The 19976-nt window shown below is 39.9% G+C and overlaps 1 protein-coding gene across 1 annotated transcript in view; it reads left to right on the top strand.

Moving 5' to 3' along the window:
• The window catches only part of RYR3 (ryanodine receptor 3), a 525783-nt gene that overhangs the window by 11025 nt on the left and 494782 nt on the right, over nucleotides 1-19976 (top strand). The gene's annotated exons all lie outside the window — the stretch shown is intronic.

A 19976-nucleotide genomic window follows, 5' to 3' on the forward strand; every position in this document is an offset into this window, starting at 1 on the left:
TTAACTGGGCGAAGTAGTTGGGAAATTTAATTAAAAGAATTAAAGCAACATTTCCCCAAATAATAGAGAATGGTTGGGCTTTTGATTTCCTTAAAGTAAGGAAGCGATTGTTCTTGGTGTTTAATCATGGTGTTTGAACAGCAATATATTTCACTTTTTTAGTTGTGAATAAAAACCAAACTGTATGGATGATCTATTTCATATACTCCAGCCTCAGTTTTTTAATATATAGAATGGTAGAAATCATAACTAATTCTCAGGGAGGGGTCAGGATGAAATGACCAGACTCCAAGATTCTCCAGAGCAAGGCCATATTTTATTACTATTCGCTGCCTCCTTCCCTGTAAAATCTGATAATGTCTGGCACTTGACGATGTTCTCAGAAATCATACTTTATAAAATATAAAATGCTGTAAAGATGTTGCACGTGCATATTAAAAACTGGGCAACAGTGAAGTCTGATTATGTATATATAGAGCTCACTATTATAATCAAATAAATTTAAGATCAAAGTTATTGTGAATTATTTAATTTTATACATAAATATTATTGTACTGGCTCATAATTAGGCATAATTGTACAATTCACATAAATGACTATAATTAGTATAAATTGTGCCTAGCCAGATCAATCTTTTAAAAAAAAAAAGATTTAAAAAAACTGAGTATCGTAGTTCTTTCTCTCCTTACTGACCCTAAACTTGATGGTTTCTCTGGTACCGCATACCATTTTTAGATCACCACCTGTAGTGTCTGTTAAGAGAGTGGTTAAGAGCTCAGAGTAAGATCATGATGTGAATTCTATATTTGTCATTTATAAGCTATTAAACTGTCAGGACAGTTTCTTCATCTCTAAAATGGGGATATTACTAGCTTCTCACGGAGCTGTTGAGATAGTTAAATATGGTGATGTTTGTGGAACTGTCATGAGCACAGAACCTACTCATACTGTGCGTATTTTGTTTTCCATGCTATACTCTGCGATTTGACATAGTGCGTATTTTAATGGTAGGTCGTACTGCCCAGTGGCTGGGACTCCCTTTGCCATGGCCCCGGCACCCGTGCTCAGCCACTGCTTCAACCAGCCACCTGGGATCCCACAGCAGCTGCTCTTTCATGATAGGGGAACTGTTTAGGGGGTAGAAGATGTGCTTAAAACTGTTTGTTTACTACAATTTCTAACTCAATTAATTGGAAAAAATCGAAATAGCTCTTCCACCTGCTCTTCGGAAGACTTAGCCAAATGCAACCCTGTGGGTGTGCATGTGTTTGTGCTTGATTTTCTGAACACATGAATGAAAAGGTTGCAGTCCCAAGTCTCGCTTTGAATGAAAAACAGGAACCTGCGCCTGACCCCCAGCTGTTCGGTAGATGATGGCAAATATGTTGACCGATCCCCAGGTTTTGCTCTGGTCTCAGGTTGTGCTAAGTGCATGGTATTCATGGTCATGTCCTGATGAGGCCTTCAGAATACACATAGGAAGGCAAATATCTCACAAAGCCAGGGAGGCTCCTAGGTCTAGTCTAAACTGCTAAAATCAAATGAAAATTAAAAAGCAGGTTCACCCAGCCACCTGGGTGGCTCAGTCAGTTAAGTGTCTGACTCTTGGTTTTAGCTCAGGTCATGATCTCACAGTTCGTGGGTTCGAGCCTTGCGAAGGGCTCTGTGCTGACAGCACGGAGCCTGCTTGGGATTCTCTCTCTCCCTCTATCTCTGCCCCTCCCCTGTTCTTTCTCTCTCTCTCTCAAAATAAATATATAAATAGACTTAAAATTTTTTTAAAAAGCAGGTTTACTGGGGTTGTAGAGTCAAAGAAATTTACGGTTAACCTCTCTCTAGCCCATAAGTTCGGTATAATATGTCATTGGGGAAAGTATGATCCTTTTGCTCCAGACATCCTTCTCAACATATGACAAGGTACACGGAATCCCTGACATTCAAAATACTCCTGGAGATTAAGGCATTATCTCCAAGGCAAACATATTGTCTGGGGGTGGGGGAGTGGATTTAGATGTTGCTGTACGTGCTCCTGGATTATCAAATTGTCCAGGAATAACACCTTGATCTGGTAATGTGGCATTCAGGGTTGAAAGATAAGGAATGGTCGCTAGGGCACTGGCAGGTTCAGTACCCGGTAGGTTACTTTGGATTTCCTAGAGAAATAGAAAAAGGGAGGATACATTAAAAAAAAAAAAGGCACTTAAAGGATAAATATAAGGAGAAAGAGGCTAAGCATCACTAATTTCATAAGTTTCACCCCATTGTTATTTTGTAGATGCCAGTATCTTAGATGGAACTCAGTGTGTTTCATTAAAGAGGAGTGATTCTACACTGATGTAGGCAAAATGTGTGTCATCACAAAAATAAACCCAATGTTACATGGAATCATCCAGGCTTGGGGATACGGGGACTAATGTCTCAGTTTCTGACCTCAGTGGCTCATATGAAGTCAGCCCATGAACACTGAGAAATAAGAATGGCCCTGCCATCACACACATGTGTGCCTGACTCTCAGGACCAAACATACACATGGGACATTTCTGGGTCCTTCTGGAAATAGAAAGTGGATATGGGACGATGCCATACATGTGAAACACATATGTGCTGTATATATCTTTGATGCCAGTTTGCTAATTATTGATATTTTTGTAGTTTTTGTGTTTCTAGATGTTTGCAAAATGATGCTTATTTGAGAAACAAGAGGTTATTTTGATGTTGTTCTGCCTTAGGAAAGATTTGTTATGTTTTAAAATCTCTAATCTGTACCAGGTACAGACCAGTAACCACTCCATATGCCCCTTTATTTCCGTGAGATTCTTGAGTGCTATCAACAGCACATACCAGCTTCCTCTACTGGCATGTGAACCTGCAGATTTAAAGCAAAACTTAGCCAGTGTTAACATCTGCAGATGAAAGAAAGTCATTTTATTACTAGTTCAAATTACTGGATAACTCAAGATTGATTTTTGTTTGGCTTTGTACTTTATGACTTTCATGTCGCTCATCTTGTTTTTACTTTTTATTATCCCTGTTTCTTCTTAGTGCTTGTCCTCCTTTAAAACCTCCTTCTGAACCTTCTTTGGAAATTTCCTTCTGTAGGTCCCGAATAGGACTGTGATGAGGTTCCTCTTTCTTTCTTTATATGAGTGTATTGAGGATTATTTGTTTTGTTTTGTTTTGTTTTGTTTTTCAGTGTCTGAAATCTGAGCTAAATCAGAGCTAATCCCTTTCTAACAGAATCATGAGCTATTTATAGCTAGGTAGGGACCTGTGACAATCATCTATTAATTTTTGTTTTAGGAAACTGAGATCCTGTGTGTTATCCATTCATTCCTTTACCCAACAGGCATTTGTTGAGTGCTTACTATGTGAAAGACACATGCTAGGGGCTGGAGAAGATTTCAGGTGAATTAAAGACACAGTCCTCTTCTCAAGGATCTTCAAGTGTAATAGGGCAGTTTGGACATCTAAAGAGTTAACAGTAAGATAGGACAAAGGATGTGTTAAATAAAGGTAAAAGTTACAAACCCTGGAAGGGATAGTTAATTTTGACTAGGAGTCAAGGAAAATTTGAAAATAGGGAGCACTTGAACTGGGTGGGTTCCATAAGGTGTTGGTAGATGGGAAATGGAGTTAAAAGGGCATTTCAGATACAAGGATCATCATAAAGTAAAACCCAGTGTGTGAGAGTCTGTGACATGTTCAGGGAACTATAAAGGCTGGAACATAGGGGTTACATGGAAGGCTTTTGGGAGATGAGACTGGAAAACTTTCTTGGGAGCAAGTCAAGATGATCTGGCCTTTTTTCTTTAGGTGATGGAGAGCTAGCTAACGTACATATAATTTACCCTAAAGATTTCCAAAGATATGCTTATGTTAATTTAGTGCAGCAAGGTTTTGGTTAAGTAGAATATATAGGTTCTGTAAAGATGCTTTTGCATTGTTTTTTTCAGTTCACAGTTGCATGTCTGATGATTTGAGAATCTAGGTGGCCCTTTAAGGACAAACACAGACCACTTGAGCAACTGCATGTATGCAGACTAGACCCCAGATGTGTGAGACCATTGGTGAGGCAGAACATCCACTGATGGGAAACTGGCCTGGCCCCAGAATGGAAATAAAGAAGGGTCTCATGTTGCACCTAAACCTGTCTTCATGGGATGAGGACTATTCCGCAGCTACAAAAGGTGATTTACTTTGGCTCAGGCCAGGTGGTTTGAGGTGACATTAAAAGAAATAGGTACTTCAGGAACATCTAGAAAATAGAAACTGATTAGCCCTGAAGGGCACTTAAAGGCTTTATGGAGGACTGTGGCTGTTAAGTATCAGCGGTGTCCCTTATACCTCAGACTGTTAAACTTTGGCCCCTGCATTCCTGCCAAAGGCCATGGCACACAAGCCCCTTAAAGGCACAGTGGTAATATGGTGCAACGCTTTCTTGAATAGACATTACAGACCTTACTACCCTGGTTCTTGCCCTTTTGTGACTTACCATTTGGTCACATCCAATACTGAGGAGAAACAGAAGATAGAATTCAAATCAGCACATTTAGATTATTTGTTTAAAATTTTGCTAAAAGTTTAGTGAGGAACATGACTGCAAAATAATTGATAATTGTTGTGGTCTGAACTAAATAATCTGGTACTTGATCATATTGTGCAAATTTTGTTTTGTGGTACATAAATCTCTCTTTCTCCACAAGACTGAATAGCTCTCAGGGGGCAAGGTCTTCTTTATATAGTTAGTTTGATTTCTCAGGATTCCAATCAGGGCTGTTTCACATACACAGTGGCACAGTGATTTCTTGAGTGATTGTATATCCACACACATACACACACCACATCTTTTTTATCCATTCATCTGAACTTCTGATGGAACTGAGTCTTTTTCCATAAACTCAGGGATTTGGGGTTTTTATTGTTATTTCTGGTGTATCTCTAATGGCCAACATAGCACAGCCTATGGCATGTTCTGAATAAACCTTTATAGAACAACCTAATAAAGCAAAATGGAGAAAACAGGAGGAAACCTAAGTTTATGTGAAATCTGATACCTTGTGTTTTAACTAAACTCCACCTCTGGTGTCCACCTGTGTGGTATTATCAATTTCCCTGTGTGGGGTGTGATCACAGCTCTGTCCATAACTGCACTTATCTTTCTAGGATGTTTCTTCTGTCTCTTTTCAGACTTACCATTGTTCCCTTGTAGATCTGCTTAATGAAGAGGGCCATCCAGCATAGCATCTTTTTTGTTCCCAGTCCTCAGTTATCCCTTCTTACATTCCTTTCTTCAGGTCTCAGGTCCTATACTTCACCTTCAGGTGAGCCCTCTCTCTCACTACTCTGCATGGGGTCCTTGAAGTGAATGCCTCAGACAATATTCTCTTTGCTTTCATCAAGAGCTTCATTATAGTTTTGGGGACATTGCATATATGTGGTTATGAGTAAACCTATTTCCCATGTTTCAGTTAAGATTAATCTGTAGCCTTCTTTTCCAGATGTTACAGAGGTGTAATTGTCATCTTGGACTTTGGTTTGTGGATCTAATGTTGCCATTCCAATGCCTGAATCACTTTACAGCTTTTTATAAACCAAGATCTGGCATCCATTCAGATACATCTAACCCCATAAGACTGCTTTCTTTCCCTCCTCCTTCTCATGCTTACATATTCTCTCTCCCTTCATCCCTTGGTCGCTTATTTTGCATTTTTTTCTCTCTCTCTCCCTTGTTTTCAGATGCTTCTCCCTTCCCTCATTTCTAGCTTTCTTTTTCCAATCTTTCTCTGGAAATATCTGTAAGTACAGGTAGAGTTTAGCCCTGGAATAACCATGTAGGCCAGCATGGCTCCATGAAAGGACACACAAGGTCAGAGCAGTCCCAGTTGTTCCCTGAATTGGCTTTGTGTAGCTGCCTACCAGATCTGGTCTACAAGCTCAGAGGTGGTCTTCTGCCTCCTCTTCTTTCCCATGCCCACTCCCTCCCCTTGAGATTTCTGGAAGATGTGTCAAGCTCATGGGCTGGTAAATTTTTTTTCTCTAGCGGTAAGAGCTGGTATGTAATTCTAGACTCGATTTCCATGAATGGGTCAGCATCAAATATTGAACTTCACCCCCTAAGAAACTAACATTTTTATGTCCCCAGGGAAGTCACTCACTGAGGGACATGAGTGATGCTAATAAAAGTTCCAAAAGATTTATATAAAAACTAGAAAGTCAGGCTTCAAATTTACCGGGAGAATGTACTTGGCTCAAACTATTATATATGCAGGGTTTTAAAATTCATTAAGCTGTTTGATGAGTGAAGAATTGATGATGACAAAAGGAAATTGATGTTTCTGAGAGGACATTTGCATCAGGCTCTTTCATTTTAGTGCAGAAGTATTCCACTTTGGTGCATTTTGATCGGAAGCAGAGCATGCATTGTGTATTAGAAGCTGGAGCCACACTCATAAATGCTTGCTCTCCAGCTCTGAATATTCTCAGTATTCCTTAACATCAAAATATTTTGCCATCACAACAGTATCTGTTTCTTACAGTTTGACAAATGGTAGTCTTTTTTTTTTATTCTGATCTTCTGCCCTTTTTTAATCAGATTTTTTTTCTGTCGAGTTGTGTGGGTTCTGTATATATTTTAGATATTAGCCCCTTATCAGATATGTGATTTATAAATATTTTCTGTCATTCTGCACGGTGCCTTTTCCTTTTGTTGATGATTTCCTTTGCTGTGTGGGAGCTTTTTAGTTTGATGTAGTCCCACTTGTTTATTTTTGCTTTTACTGCTTTTACTTTGTGTCAGATTCAGAAAATCATTGCCAAGACCTATGTCAAATAACTTACTGCCTGTGTTTTCTTCTAGGAGTTTTATGGCTTTAGGTATTAAGTTCAAGTCTTTAATCCATTTTGAGTTAATTTTTTTGTGTATGGTGTGAGACTGTGGTCCAGTTTCATTCTTTTGCATGTGGTTTTCGAGTTTTCAACACCATTTATCGAAGAGACTGTCCTTTCCCCATTATATAGTCTTGGCTCCTTTGTCATAAATTAATTGACTGTATATGTATGGGTTTTCTTCTGGGTCCTCCATTCTGTTCCATTGATCTGTGTGTCTGTTTTTTATGTTTTAATTACTATAGCTTTGTAATGTAGGTTGAAAACAGAAAGCATGTTGCCTCCAGTTTTGTTCTTCTTTCTCAAGATTGCTTTGGCTATTCAGAGTCTTTTATGGCATCTTTGTGCTTTATTATGCCTGTTTGGGTTTTGGCTTTATTTTGGGTAGAGGAGGGTACATTTGATTTAGTGCATTCAGATTCACCAGTCTTCTACAATGGCAGAGACCTCACCTCCTTTCCGGGCACCTGCCCTCCCAGGAGCAGAGCACTTAAGTGACAGAGACTTTTGAAGTTTTATGAGAAGAGTTGAGAGAACCTATTTTAAAGGTTGGTGTTCAAGGTTTTCAGCCTCTTTATCCTACTGCATTTTTTTTTAATACATTAGAGTTAATTTTTTTTTTCTAGACATACACACTTTGGAACCTTTGGAAGATCTTTTAAAATTGATTCACTCTCCTTCAAATATGTTTTATAATGTTCTTGAGACTGGTGTCACATTGGGTTGTCCCCCAACTCAAATAAATAAAATGCAATAAAATGTTTACTGAAAACGCACATACACACAGATATTCTTGATGCTTAGGACCTTAGTGTACCTTGACACAGTTAAGGCAAAGTAACCTGTCCTGAAATTCATCTCACCTCTTATCTTATAGCTGTTTTAATTTGCTGATGTTCTTATAAAGTAGATCATTAGCTAATTCCACATTTAGGAAGATGTACTGAAGCATAGTCTGGTTTAATTAAGTAATTTTTGGTAGCAAATTAGAAATAGACTCTTAACTAGAAAATAAAATAGACTCTTAATAGTTTAACTAGTTGGTAGCAAATTAGAAACAGACTCGTAGTTTCCTTGATTCACCTAGTGATGACAATGCTTCTAGCTATTTTGCTGTGACAAAAAATACACACAGACAATATATATTTATACGTTAAATATAGTAATTATGTAATTTTGAATAACTATATACCTAAATAATCCTGCTATGAAAAAACACATATACAACATATATTTATATTTACATGTTGAGTGCCAAAAATTAGATGTCCGGTGAAATGATCTTTCAAGAACAAAGACTAAATAAAAACCTTTATAGACAAAACAACTCTAAGAAAGTTTGCCACCAACAGGATTTAACTAAAGGATGTGCGGTATGAGAAATAAAAATGATCCCAGAAGGAGGGTCTGAGAAGAAAGAAGAAATGGTGAGAAAAACAAAATGAAACTAAAACAAAGAAAAATGGTGAGCAAGTCTGTGTGAAACAATAACATTAAGTTTTCTGATTTCAACTTGATATGTATCCAAAATTTTGAACAATAATAGCATATAAATCAGGAAGGAGGTGATTGATGATAAAGAATTCATCCTTTTATTCTTGTAGGAGGGTAAAGGTATTAATTTTACATTTTCAGTTAAATATGCAAGTTAAAATTCCTAAATTTGCCTGCAAATAAAGGAAAGAAAACCTCTGTGAAAGAAGAAAAAAAATGTAGTAGGGAAAATGTCAGTCAATCTAAAAGAAGACAAATTAGATACAAAATCAGATGCTCAAAATAATCCAGATCTAGCAATAGTTGCAATCAATCAAATGGCCTTACCATCCAGTTAAAGTCAGAGATTCTCAGAGAGATACATAATCAAAAACAAAAACTCATTTATATACAATTTATGAGAGACATACTTAAGACACAGAAACAGTTTAAACAAAAATATTATCAGAAAGGAGGGGCACCTGAGTAGCTCGTTGGGTAAGTGTCCAACTCTTGATCTCTACTTAGATCATGATCTCAAGGTTTGTGATTTCGAGCCCTGTGTCAGGCTCTGCACTGACAGTGGGGGGTCTGCTTCAGATTCTGTCTCTCCTTTTCTCTACCCCTCCTTCCTCTCTCTCTCTCAAAATAAACTTTAAAAAATATTATACAAAATGAATAGTGACACTGCTTATCTTCATATGAAATCAGTTCACCTGGAAGTTGTAAAAGATTTAATTGGTGTATTAATGAAGCCAAAATGGTCTGACTACAGGGGAAACTGATAAATCTACTAGAAGACTTTAACACTTTTCTCAATAATTCATTGATTAAGCAATTAGTAAGAATCTAAAAGATTTGAAAGATACAAGTAATAAGACGCTACATCCAACAACTACAGAATACATATTATTTTCAAGCTCACGTTAAAAAATTTCAAAGGTGATCATGTACTAGACCAGGAGTAAAAATTTCTAAAAATTTTAGAAAATCAGTATCATACAAAGCTACTCTCTCATCAGAGAACAATTTGGCTTAGAAATCAGTCACCAACAGATGACCTTGGAAAAAACCCATATGTTTGGAAATTTAAGGAACACACTTTCTAAATGACCTGTGAATCAAAGAAATCATACTGGATCTGAGAAAATACTAAGTTCAGAAGAGTTATGAAAATACTAACAGCAAAATTCATGGGGTACAACTTAAGCAATACTTAGAGAAAAATCTATATCCTTCAAGCAGAGGCTAGCAAAGTTTTTCTGTAAAGGAATAGTAAAATGTCACTATTTACCATCACAACCGTGGCACCAAAACTCAGCTTTGCTCCTGTAGCACAAAAGCAGCCGTGGACAATATGAAAACGAATGGCTGTGACTGTGCTCTAATAAAACTTTACTTACAAAAAATTCTTGGGCCACTTTTGGTTTGCTGACCTCTGCCTTAATGACTGATAATAGAAGAAGAACATGGTTGTGATAAATGACTAATCATCTCACTTAAGAGCTTACAAAACAAAAAAGCAGAATAAACCTAGCAAAAGGAAGAGGAAGGAAATGATAAAGACAAGAGCAGAAATAAATAAAGACTCTGTAAAACAAAGCCAAAATCTGATTATTTAAAAGACTGCTTTAGTCTGGGTGCTCTGGAAAGCAGAACCTTGGGTAAGGTCTGAGGTCTCTAGTACTTTTGTATTTGGGAGGTACAAGCCCAGCGCCAGGAGAGATTAAAAAAGAGTAGCAGAAGCTCAGTGAACTGTCCAAGGGTAGAGCATGTTGCCCATCAGCACATTCGCTCGGCCGTCATCTGGGTTTGACAGGGGAGGGGGTTGGTATCCAGCATAGGTGGGCTGTGTGTAAGAGCCAGAGAGAGAAACCTGGTCAAGAGAATCTAAGAATGCACATGAAGCTTGTGTTGCAATACTGATAATGAGGCTTCTCACCATCCAGAAAGACTGTTGTAACACAGAAGAGAAGGCATGAGTAAACATTATGAGAAATATCACTACTGAATCTCTGATACGGCAGGATTTAAAAGATAAGAAATTATGAACCACTTTGTGCCAATAATTTTGAAAACTTAGGTGCTAGGTCAAATTCTTAACAGAGTGTAAATTGTCCAAACCGATTCAAGAAGAAAAAGAAAATTCGGTTGCTTCTGTAAAGTATTAAATGAAATGAATCAGTGTATTAAAAAATTTCTTCTAAAGACCCAGGGTTTTGGTAATTTTTGTAGGCAAATTCTACAACAACTACAAACAAATCAAACAACTAATTATTGTAATCTTGCAAAGTCTTTTATTTATTTATTTATTTATTTATTTTTATTTTTTTATTTTTGGGACAGAGAGAGACAGAGCATGAACGGGGGAGGGGCAGAGAGAGAGAGGGAGACACAGAATCGGAAACAGGCTCCAGGCTCCGAGCCATCAGCCCACAGCCTGACGCGGGGCTCGAACTCAGGGACCGCGAGATCGTGACCTGGCTGAAGTCGGACGCTTAACCGACTGCGCCACCCAGGCGCCCCTGCAAAGTCTTTTAAAAGAGCATGAAGAGGGGTGCCTGGGTGGCGCAGTCAGTTAAGCGTCCGACTTCAGCTCAGGTCATGATTTCGTGGTTTGTGAGTTTGAGCCCTGCATCGGCCTCCATGCTGACAGCTTGGAGCCTGGAGCCTACTTCAGATTCTGTGTCTCCCTGTCTCTTTGTTCCTCCCCTGCTCACACTCTGTCTCTCTGTCTCTGTCTCTCTCTCTCAATAAATAAATAAAATAAAATAAAATAAAAGAGCGTGAAGAGTAGAATGCTCCCCAATGGATATATGAGGCCAGTACAACCTTTCCACCAAAATCACTCAAAGATTATTTAAGAAAGGAAAACTACCAAGTTCACCTTTCAGTATAGATGCAAAATCCTAAGCAAAATATCTTCAGACTGAATTTACCGATCCATAAAAAAGTTAGCACATCATGACTGTCTGTTGGTATAGCTGCTTTGGAAAACAACCTAGCATTGCCTGTTAACATGGGACAGTTGAAAGTACACATACCCTGGGGCACAGCAGATCATCTAGGTACAGCCTCTGCACTCATGCGTGGACTGATGTGTTCAAGCATGTTCATAATACAAAGCAACTGCAAACAACCCACACACCCGTCAACAATAGAATGAAAAACGTGTGCTTACCATATGTATATTCATATACATTTGTAGAGAACAGTGAAATGAATTACCTACAGTTACCTGCAACAATGTGAGTAAATGTGAACATAATGGTGAAAAAAAAGGAAGTCTTTAAAACCTACAAACATTTGGTTTCTCTTAAAAACAAGCAAAACTAAACAATATATTATTTATGGGTACATATGCAGGTAGCACAACAATAAAGGAAAGCAAGAGACTGGCTGGAACACCGGCAAAGTAAGGATGGCCACTACCTCTGGCAGATGGAGGAGGGGAGGTGGGGGGAAGAGGGCTTCCTGGGTGAAGGAGCAGGCCAAGGGCAGGACTGGAGAGGCATGCTGCCAGTCATTCTGTAGAGCTGCTGGGGTGTGGCCGAGGGTCAGACTGGAAGGGCAGATAAGACCAGGAAGAGCCTTGTCTGAGATCTTTGAAGGGAAGATTTATGACCATATTTTGGAGAGGATTTTGCAAGAGTGAGGCCAGTGACCAGAGGACTGGTGATAAGCCTTCAGGTTTAGTCCAGGTAAGAGATGATACAAGTGTCATAGAAAATAGTGGCAGTCAGGTAGAGAAGAGACAGAGGACTTGAAAGGTACCTTAGAGACCGAATGAACAGGACGGGGTTCTATCTGATGGATATGGGAGATGAGGGAATAAAAGAAAGTCAAAGGTAGGTGGCTCAATCAGTTAAGCATCTGACTCTTGATTTTGGCTCAGGTCACGATCTCACAGTTTGTGAGATGGAGCCCCGCATCTGGCTCTGTGCTGACAGCCTGGAGCCTGCTTGGGATTCTCTGTCTCCCTCTCTCTCTGCTCCTCCCCCACCCTCTCTCTCTGTCTCTGTCAAAACTAAATAAATAAACATTAACAAAAACTTAAATAATAAAAGTCAAAGGTGACCTCAGGGATTCCAGGCAGCATAATCAGAGGGATTATCTGAGCCACAGAGCACCAGAGGTGGACTGTTTTTGTGGCCCAATGGAGAAGAGGAAAGAAAAAATTTCACTTCCTCAGGCTGGGCTTGAGGTATGTTTGAAGCCCTTTTATTCAGAGTGGGTCTGTCCAGAGAGCATTTGGCCACTGCCCTTCCTAGAGACCCATCCCAGGACTACTGGCTGTTCTTCTGGAAAGACAAACAATACTCGCCCTGTGTTACTCAGTCTTCCTTAGGTTCCTCCCATTTATCGGCTCCTTTGAACCCTTATTATGGAGGCTCTCACATCACCATGGCAAAACCATTATACAGGCTGCAGCTTCAGGGAACTTACACTCTGAGCGGTGTCTGACCTGTGCACGTCGTCAGGGGCTTGAGCCGACGGGACAGCCAGCCCCTCCTGGAGGTTCACTTGTTTCTTTGGGTGTTGGAAGCTTGTTTCAGAATTCGAAACTCACTTAATTAAAATAAAATATTCCTGTCCAGAGAATCGGAAGATCTGATGTAATGGTCTGCCAGGGCTATAAAATACCACAGCCTGGGTGGCTGAAATGGCAAAAATTTATTTCTCACAGTTGTGGAGGCTAGAAGTGCAAGATCAGGGTGTCGACAGGTTTGGCTTCTCTGAGGCGTCTCTCCCGGGCTTGCAGATGGCCATCTCCTTGCTGTGTCCTCACATGGCCTTTCCTTTGTATGCACACATTCCTGGTGTCTCTTCCTCTTCTTATGAGGACACTAGGCATGTTGGATTAGGATCCCACCCCTATGATCTTATTTAATCTTAATGATGTCTTTAATGCTCTGTCTCCAAATACGGTCACGTTGGGGGTTTGGTCTTCAGCATATGAATTTGAAGGGAGGAAATAATTCAGTCCATGACATCTGAGTTCTGTATTTTTTTTAAAAAAATTTTTAACGTTTATCTGTTTTTAAGAGAGAGAACACACATGTGAGTGGGGGAGGGACAGAGAGAGAGAGGGAGACACAGAATCTGAACCAGACTCCAGGCTCCCAGCTGTCAGCATGGAGCCCGATGCGGGGCTTGAACTCATGGACCCTGAGATCATGACCTGAGCCAAAGTCAGATGCCTAACTGACTGATCCACCCAGGTACCCCCATGATGTCTGAGTTCTAATCAAGACACTAGAGGTCTGACTTGGGCAAGTGACTTTTCCTGTACTCCTATAGTCCTCTACTGAAAATGAACGTGTAAGGGCTAGAACATCCATAAACAATAGGATGTATTACAATTGCTTGTGTGGCTTTTTGAACCAGATGCTGAGCCCCATCTCCAGAGTTTCTGATTCAGTGGATTGGGGTGAGTGAGACTTGGCATGCAAACAAGTTTCTAGGTGCTGCTGCTGCTCTGGGGACCACACTTTGAGAACCACTGGAAAAGCACGATCTAGTCAGCCCTTTTAGCTTTAACACTGTATGCTGATCCTGTAGTAAAATCTTACAGCCTTTCTCAAATGGGGTTCCTCATCTGAACCATGCAACCTAGAAATTGATCTGAGTGGCTGTTTTCTCAATTCTAAAGGTGGTATATAACTAGTACCAATCTAGATGCATAGGAAGGGATACATTTTCACAGGGAGGGGATGTCTTAGGTCACTAAAGCTCACTTCTCTGTGGAAACCCTGTTGAAAAGGCTGATACTGGAAGCCCAAGCATGCCGAAAGAAATCCAGTGATGAATTTCACTTCCTCAGTGTGATGTCCACAGTCTGTAGGGGGGCCGTAACCCTGTCACTGCTTTCTGTCCAAAAAGGATTTTAAAAAATCAAAAGATGTTAGAGCCCTTAACTATAGAGAACAAACTGATGGTTACCAGGGGGGAGGTAGTAGGGGGGATGGATTAAATATGTGATGGGGGGCACCTGGCTGGCTCAGTCAGAAGAGCACGTGACTCTTGATCTTGGGGTTCTGAGTTTGAGCCCCACGTTGGGTGTAGAGATTACTTAGAAATCAAATCTTAAAAAACTACGTGATGGGGATTAAGGAGGGCACTTGTGATGAGCACCGGGTGTTGTATGAAGTGTTGAATCACTATATTGTACACCTGAAATTAAGTACTACACTGTATGTTAAAGTGGAATTTAAATAAAATCTTAAAAAAAAAAAGACGTTAGAGCTCAAAGAGATTGTAAGTCCTTTCTAGACCAGAGTCATAACTTTTTCGGAGGAGGAAACTGGGGTTTCAGGATGATCTGCCCAAAGCCACACAGCAAATCAGTGGCAGTGCTGGAACAAGAATTTAGGTCTAAGACTCACTCACCTGGCCAGTCCAGGGGCTCTGTACCTCCTTAGCATGATAAACAACTGATTCAGCGGGGGAGGTAAGAGAATCCACAAGGGACTGGATGGGCAGGATGTTTGCTTTTCAGTGGAGCAGCAGGGCTGACCCCCACAGCTGCCAGGGGTGGATTACTTCAGCATTTAGAAAGGGCGGCATATGTTACATAAGCGCTCCTGCCGGCAGCCTTCACTGACTTCTGGCCCCTGCAGGCTGTAAGTTTCTCTGGTCTGGGGTTTAGAAAAGGATTTGTTGCATGGACTCAAGACTCAGGTTTTATGAATTGGGGGGAAAAATACAAGACGATGCACGCTGCACCCATAAAAGAAATTTGTTTGCCTACTGAAAGTTGACACGTGTTCATTCTTCTCAGCTGAATGGGTATTTAGTGTTAATTTCTTATATAAGATCTCAGCCCTGGATGGCAGTTGTCCTTTGCATATCTGCTTTGAACCAGTTGATATCCACTGAGCAAGGCGTGAAAAATGTATTCACAGGTGAAGTTTCCATAACCTGCAATAGTTTAATAAGTCATTTTCAAGGAAAGCAGGTCTCTAGTTGCATGCACACTAGTGATCTTGTTTATTGTGGTTAAAGCCAATTTGTATCATTTTCCTCTTTCAGAGTTTTCCTTCCCCAGGATTCAAAATCCAGAAACAAAGATGCTTCTCTTTAGAATTGCATGATATTTATTTGTTTGTTTGTTTGTTTGTTTGTTTATAGTTTGCTCCAGCTACCTGAGTTTATTTCTCGGATTTCTGGGTCACATTGCTATTGTAAACGAACTGTGAATTTCACAGCCATGTTCTGAGACTTAACCTCAAAATCATTTCTGAAGGAAAAAGGCATTTCTTATTGATATCAAGCTCATAGCTCAGAAGTTTTGTTCAAACTCTGTCCCCTAGGTCCTTCCTTATAGATAATGTTGGCGGACAAATTGCCATCTGTGATGAGGTATCTAGGTACAGTCTCTCATCTCCTGATGTTCTAAAGGGGGAGAAGTAAATAAAAGGCCTTGAACAAAACAGAGTTGGTTGTTTCTAATGTTCTGTCTTGCTCCAGTTAATTAAGACAGAAATGAACGTTCACAGCAGAGCTCTTTTTGATAATTGAAATGAGAAATTGGAATCAGGGAGCATGATTTTCTTATCTTCTCACCACCAGAAAGCAGCCATGAGCCAATATATGGCCCTGTATTTACTAGGAGTACAGTATTTTGCAACATGGTAATGGGGTAAGCAAGGAGAATCTGTTTCCATAGGTCCTCTGAAAATTATGAGTTCCTTAAAATCATAGAGGTGGCTCTTTGCTCCCCCCTACAGGCTCCCAGTTTTCCTAATCTGCCCTCTGTTGTCAAATGCAAAATAAAAACCTTTATCTTTTATTCATTTTCTCTTTTACAGTCCTAAAAACACCCCCGTTTGTGTCTCTCTTTGTACTGTCTACTTTGTGGTACCTCCTGCTGAATCACACAAGAGAGTTTATTTCTTGCTTCCCCCAGTCCCTCATTTGACTTTCCAGATGCTCACACTTGCCCGTCTTTTGAATTTTCCAGCCCTTTCCATCTCTAGAGTGATTTGTGATCACCGTTGCCTATTTTTCACTGTCTCAAAGAAAGAGATTGTTCCTGTCAGTGGAAAAACATCTCTTTTTCTTCAGTATTATTTCCTATCTGCACATCTTGATATTTTCAGAATAGTTTGCCGTGCCTTATTATACTCAGTCGCCATTGTTTGGATTCCATTTTTCAGAACAAGTAAGTTAAGGACTGAGTGAGAGGTGATCCATTCCAGGAATGGAAGCAGGTTTTTGCTTGGGTCGCTGATTATGTAGCCCAATTGCAGACAGCTTGATCACTTAGTGATTCAGAAAGATGATTTGGGTGCTTGCAGTTTTCCTGTATAGTAGTAATTCTTGACCCTCCCTGGCTTTGGAGCGGTGATTAGTAGAATGGAGAAAGGTTAAGAATTCCAAAGATGGCAGCTTCTGGCAGTCTTATTTGAAGATTCAGAAACTTCCGCACTGGAGGAAAAGTCCTGAAATGCTGTTGCAAGCTTAAATTCAAAATCGTGCATTCACTTGCTGGAATTTTTGTTGTTGCTCTTTGCAAAGCAGCATTACTGCAGAGTAACGAGAAGTTACCGGTCTGTGTGAGCCAAAGAATGAAGCTCTTTGCTCTCAGCTCCAATTCATCCTATAAACCTGCATTGAAAAAGGAAACTCCTCTGTTGTCTTCATTGAACAGCTTTTACTTAGCACCAAAATCTGCCCGATGGTTGAACAAATGTGTTTTGGTAACACTGACTTGAGTAACGAAGGGTCATTTCTTACCACAAAGTATTTTCCAGTATTGACCAGTTGACGGTTTAAGTCCATATCGCCTTATCCACACAGGCAGGTGTTCCCTAATAAAGCTTTCAGTTCATTTGCTTGTTTTCTGTATTAATTCTTAGCAAAGGACTTTTTTTTTTCATGAAAGAAGTTTTGGAAACAGCCAGTTCATATAGAAAAAAAACTGTGTTTATTTTCTCAGGCAGAGTGTTTTTTCTAGGTGGTTCTTAAGGCTACTGCCTACAGAATGTTTCTCAAATATTTCCATTTGACTGTTAGAGACTGGTTCTGGGTGAAAAAACTCTTGATGAATATAACAATATAAACATTTTGAAGATGGTTTCTTTTAGACAAAAGGATCTATTTTCAGCTCATTCTACTTTCAGTTGCATTATTGAATCTCCAACCACTACAGACCTGAAGTGGTTGGGACAGAGATGTGAGTCGATATATAAAATAAGAGACCAAAACATAAAAGTCACTTAATAAGTATAATTGAAAAGCCCTGGGCTTAGGCACGAGTACTCATATGGGATGGCAGAAGTCCTGCTGCTCTAGCTTGTTCTCAGAATTTTATTGCTGCAATCTACCATCCTTTATTGGTCGGAAAGAGGAGTTCAAAGATGTGAAATAATTTTCCCAAATTTGCACAGCTGATAAACAACAGCACAAGTGGAAACAGCACTTGTGTATCTTGGTTTTGAATCCATCGCTTTTTTACAAGTTCAGTATGAAGTTTATATGTGACACAAACTCAGGTAAAAGAGCAGGGCTGACTTCACCTACCTGCCTTCAGCAATCCATTCCAGCATTCGATGAATATTAATAGAGTAGCCACCCCACATGATATGCATTGTGCTAGGCACAGCATTAAAACAGCTATTTGGGATGTCGTTGAATGGCTATTCTGTACTTTTAAAGCAGCATTTAGAATTTCTTTTGGACGTATCAAAAAACTCCTAAGAATATAATGGCTGTCACGAGGCAGTGCTGTCTCTGTGTCTAGGCCGGGCATAACCACCAGGGACTCAATGGAGCATTTCTACAATTAATGGAGGGCTAAGTGAGATGCCTTTAAGGTTCTTTGCAGCTCAGAAGTCCTGTGGTTCTTGGAAAAGTGAATGTTTTCATGACAGAGTGTTAGATATGGATTGAACACAGGAGAAAGTGGTGTGTAACTTAGGTCAATCATAGGGCTAAGGAGAGAGCCTCAGACTTCACTCTGTCCTGCATGGGCCCAGCCTGGGTCCTGGCAGAACTCGAAGGGGAAGGGAACACAACTCAGCCCTGAATTGCCAGCACCTTATTGCCTCAGGCCACATGATATTCAAGAGGAAATACACAATTTTTAGTACTGAAAAATTTTTTTTCTTTTTAAAAAATTTTTTTAATGTTTATTTATTTTTGAGACAGAGGGAGACAGAGCATGAATGGGGGAGGGGCATAGACAGACGGAGACATAGAATCTGAAACAGGCTCCGGGCTCTGAGCTGTCAGCACAGAGCCCGACACGGGGCTCGATCCCATGAACCGTGAGATCATGACTTGAGCCGAAGTCGGACACTTAACCGACTGAGCCACCCAGGCGTCCCGAAAATTTTTATTTTTTAAAAAATATTTATTTATTTGTTTTTGAGGGAGAGAGAGCACATATGCACGCGTGCACACGAGAGGCAGAGAAAGAGGGAGAGACAGAATCCCAAGCAGGCTCTGCATTGTCAGCGCAGAGCCCGACGCAGGGCTTGAACTCATGAACCGTGAGATCATGACCTGAACTGAGATCAAGAGTCGGTTGCTTAACCGACTGAGCCACCCAGGCCCCCCTGAAAAAATTTCAAATTACAAAATTAATGTGCTCTGTTTACAAAAGTTTAAACATTACAACAATCCATATGTAAGAGTAAAAATCCTTTATCATACAACCCCTCCGTAGTTTGGATTTTTATGGAAGTGCATTTTGGAGTACATTTCTCCAGTTTCCTTTGAATATATTAACATATGACATTTCTTAATAAAAATCCAATTATATTACACTTAGTTTGTAACTTTTTAAAACTTCTCTTAGATATTTTTCATGTTAGTAGATTTATCTTAAAAAGACTATATAGCATTCTATTGAATGGGTTTATCAGAATATTAAACTACTACATTTTTTCTATTTTTTAAAAGTTGTATTTATTTTAGAGAGAGAGAGAGAGACAGGGAGAGAGAGAGAGAGAGGGAGAGTAAAATCATGGGAAGGGCAGAGAGAGAGAGAGGGAGAGAGAGAAAATCCCAAGCAGGCTCCACACTGTTAACACAGAGCCGTATGTAGGGCTTGATTTCATGGAGGGTGAGATCATGACCTGAGCTGAAATCAAGAGTTGGACACTTAACTGACTGAGCCACCCAGGCTCCCCTTTTTTCTATTTCTAAAACAGTATTATACCAACCTCTAAAGGATATTGACCTTTCTGTTTAAGATAAAAGTGACAGGTGATTCTTGGAATATAAGAAAGAAAAAAAAAAAAACCCTGTGTGTGTGTGTGTGTGTGTGTGTGTGTGTGTGTGTGTGTGTCGGGGTGAGGGAGACTTAGCTGATCATATGACATTCTATTGTCCTTATATACTGACTTCAGTGGTTTCACAACAATGCCATTGAAATGAAGGGGGAATATCCTCTCCTAATTATTTGCCTGAATCTTTATATATTTGCTAAGTTTATTTATTTATTTATTTAGTTTGAACGAGAGAGAACACGAGTGGGGTGGGGCAGAGAGAGAAGGTGAGAGAATTCCAAGCAGGCTCCACACTGTCAACGCAGAGCCCCACGTGGGGCTTAAAATCACAAGCTGTGAGATCATGACCTGAACTGAGATCAGCAATCAGAGGCTTAACTG

The sequence above is a fragment of the Acinonyx jubatus genome, chromosome B3 (assembly GCF_027475565.1).
Source record: "Acinonyx jubatus isolate Ajub_Pintada_27869175 chromosome B3, VMU_Ajub_asm_v1.0, whole genome shotgun sequence".
Classification (NCBI taxonomy): Eukaryota; Metazoa; Chordata; class Mammalia; order Carnivora; family Felidae; genus Acinonyx; species Acinonyx jubatus.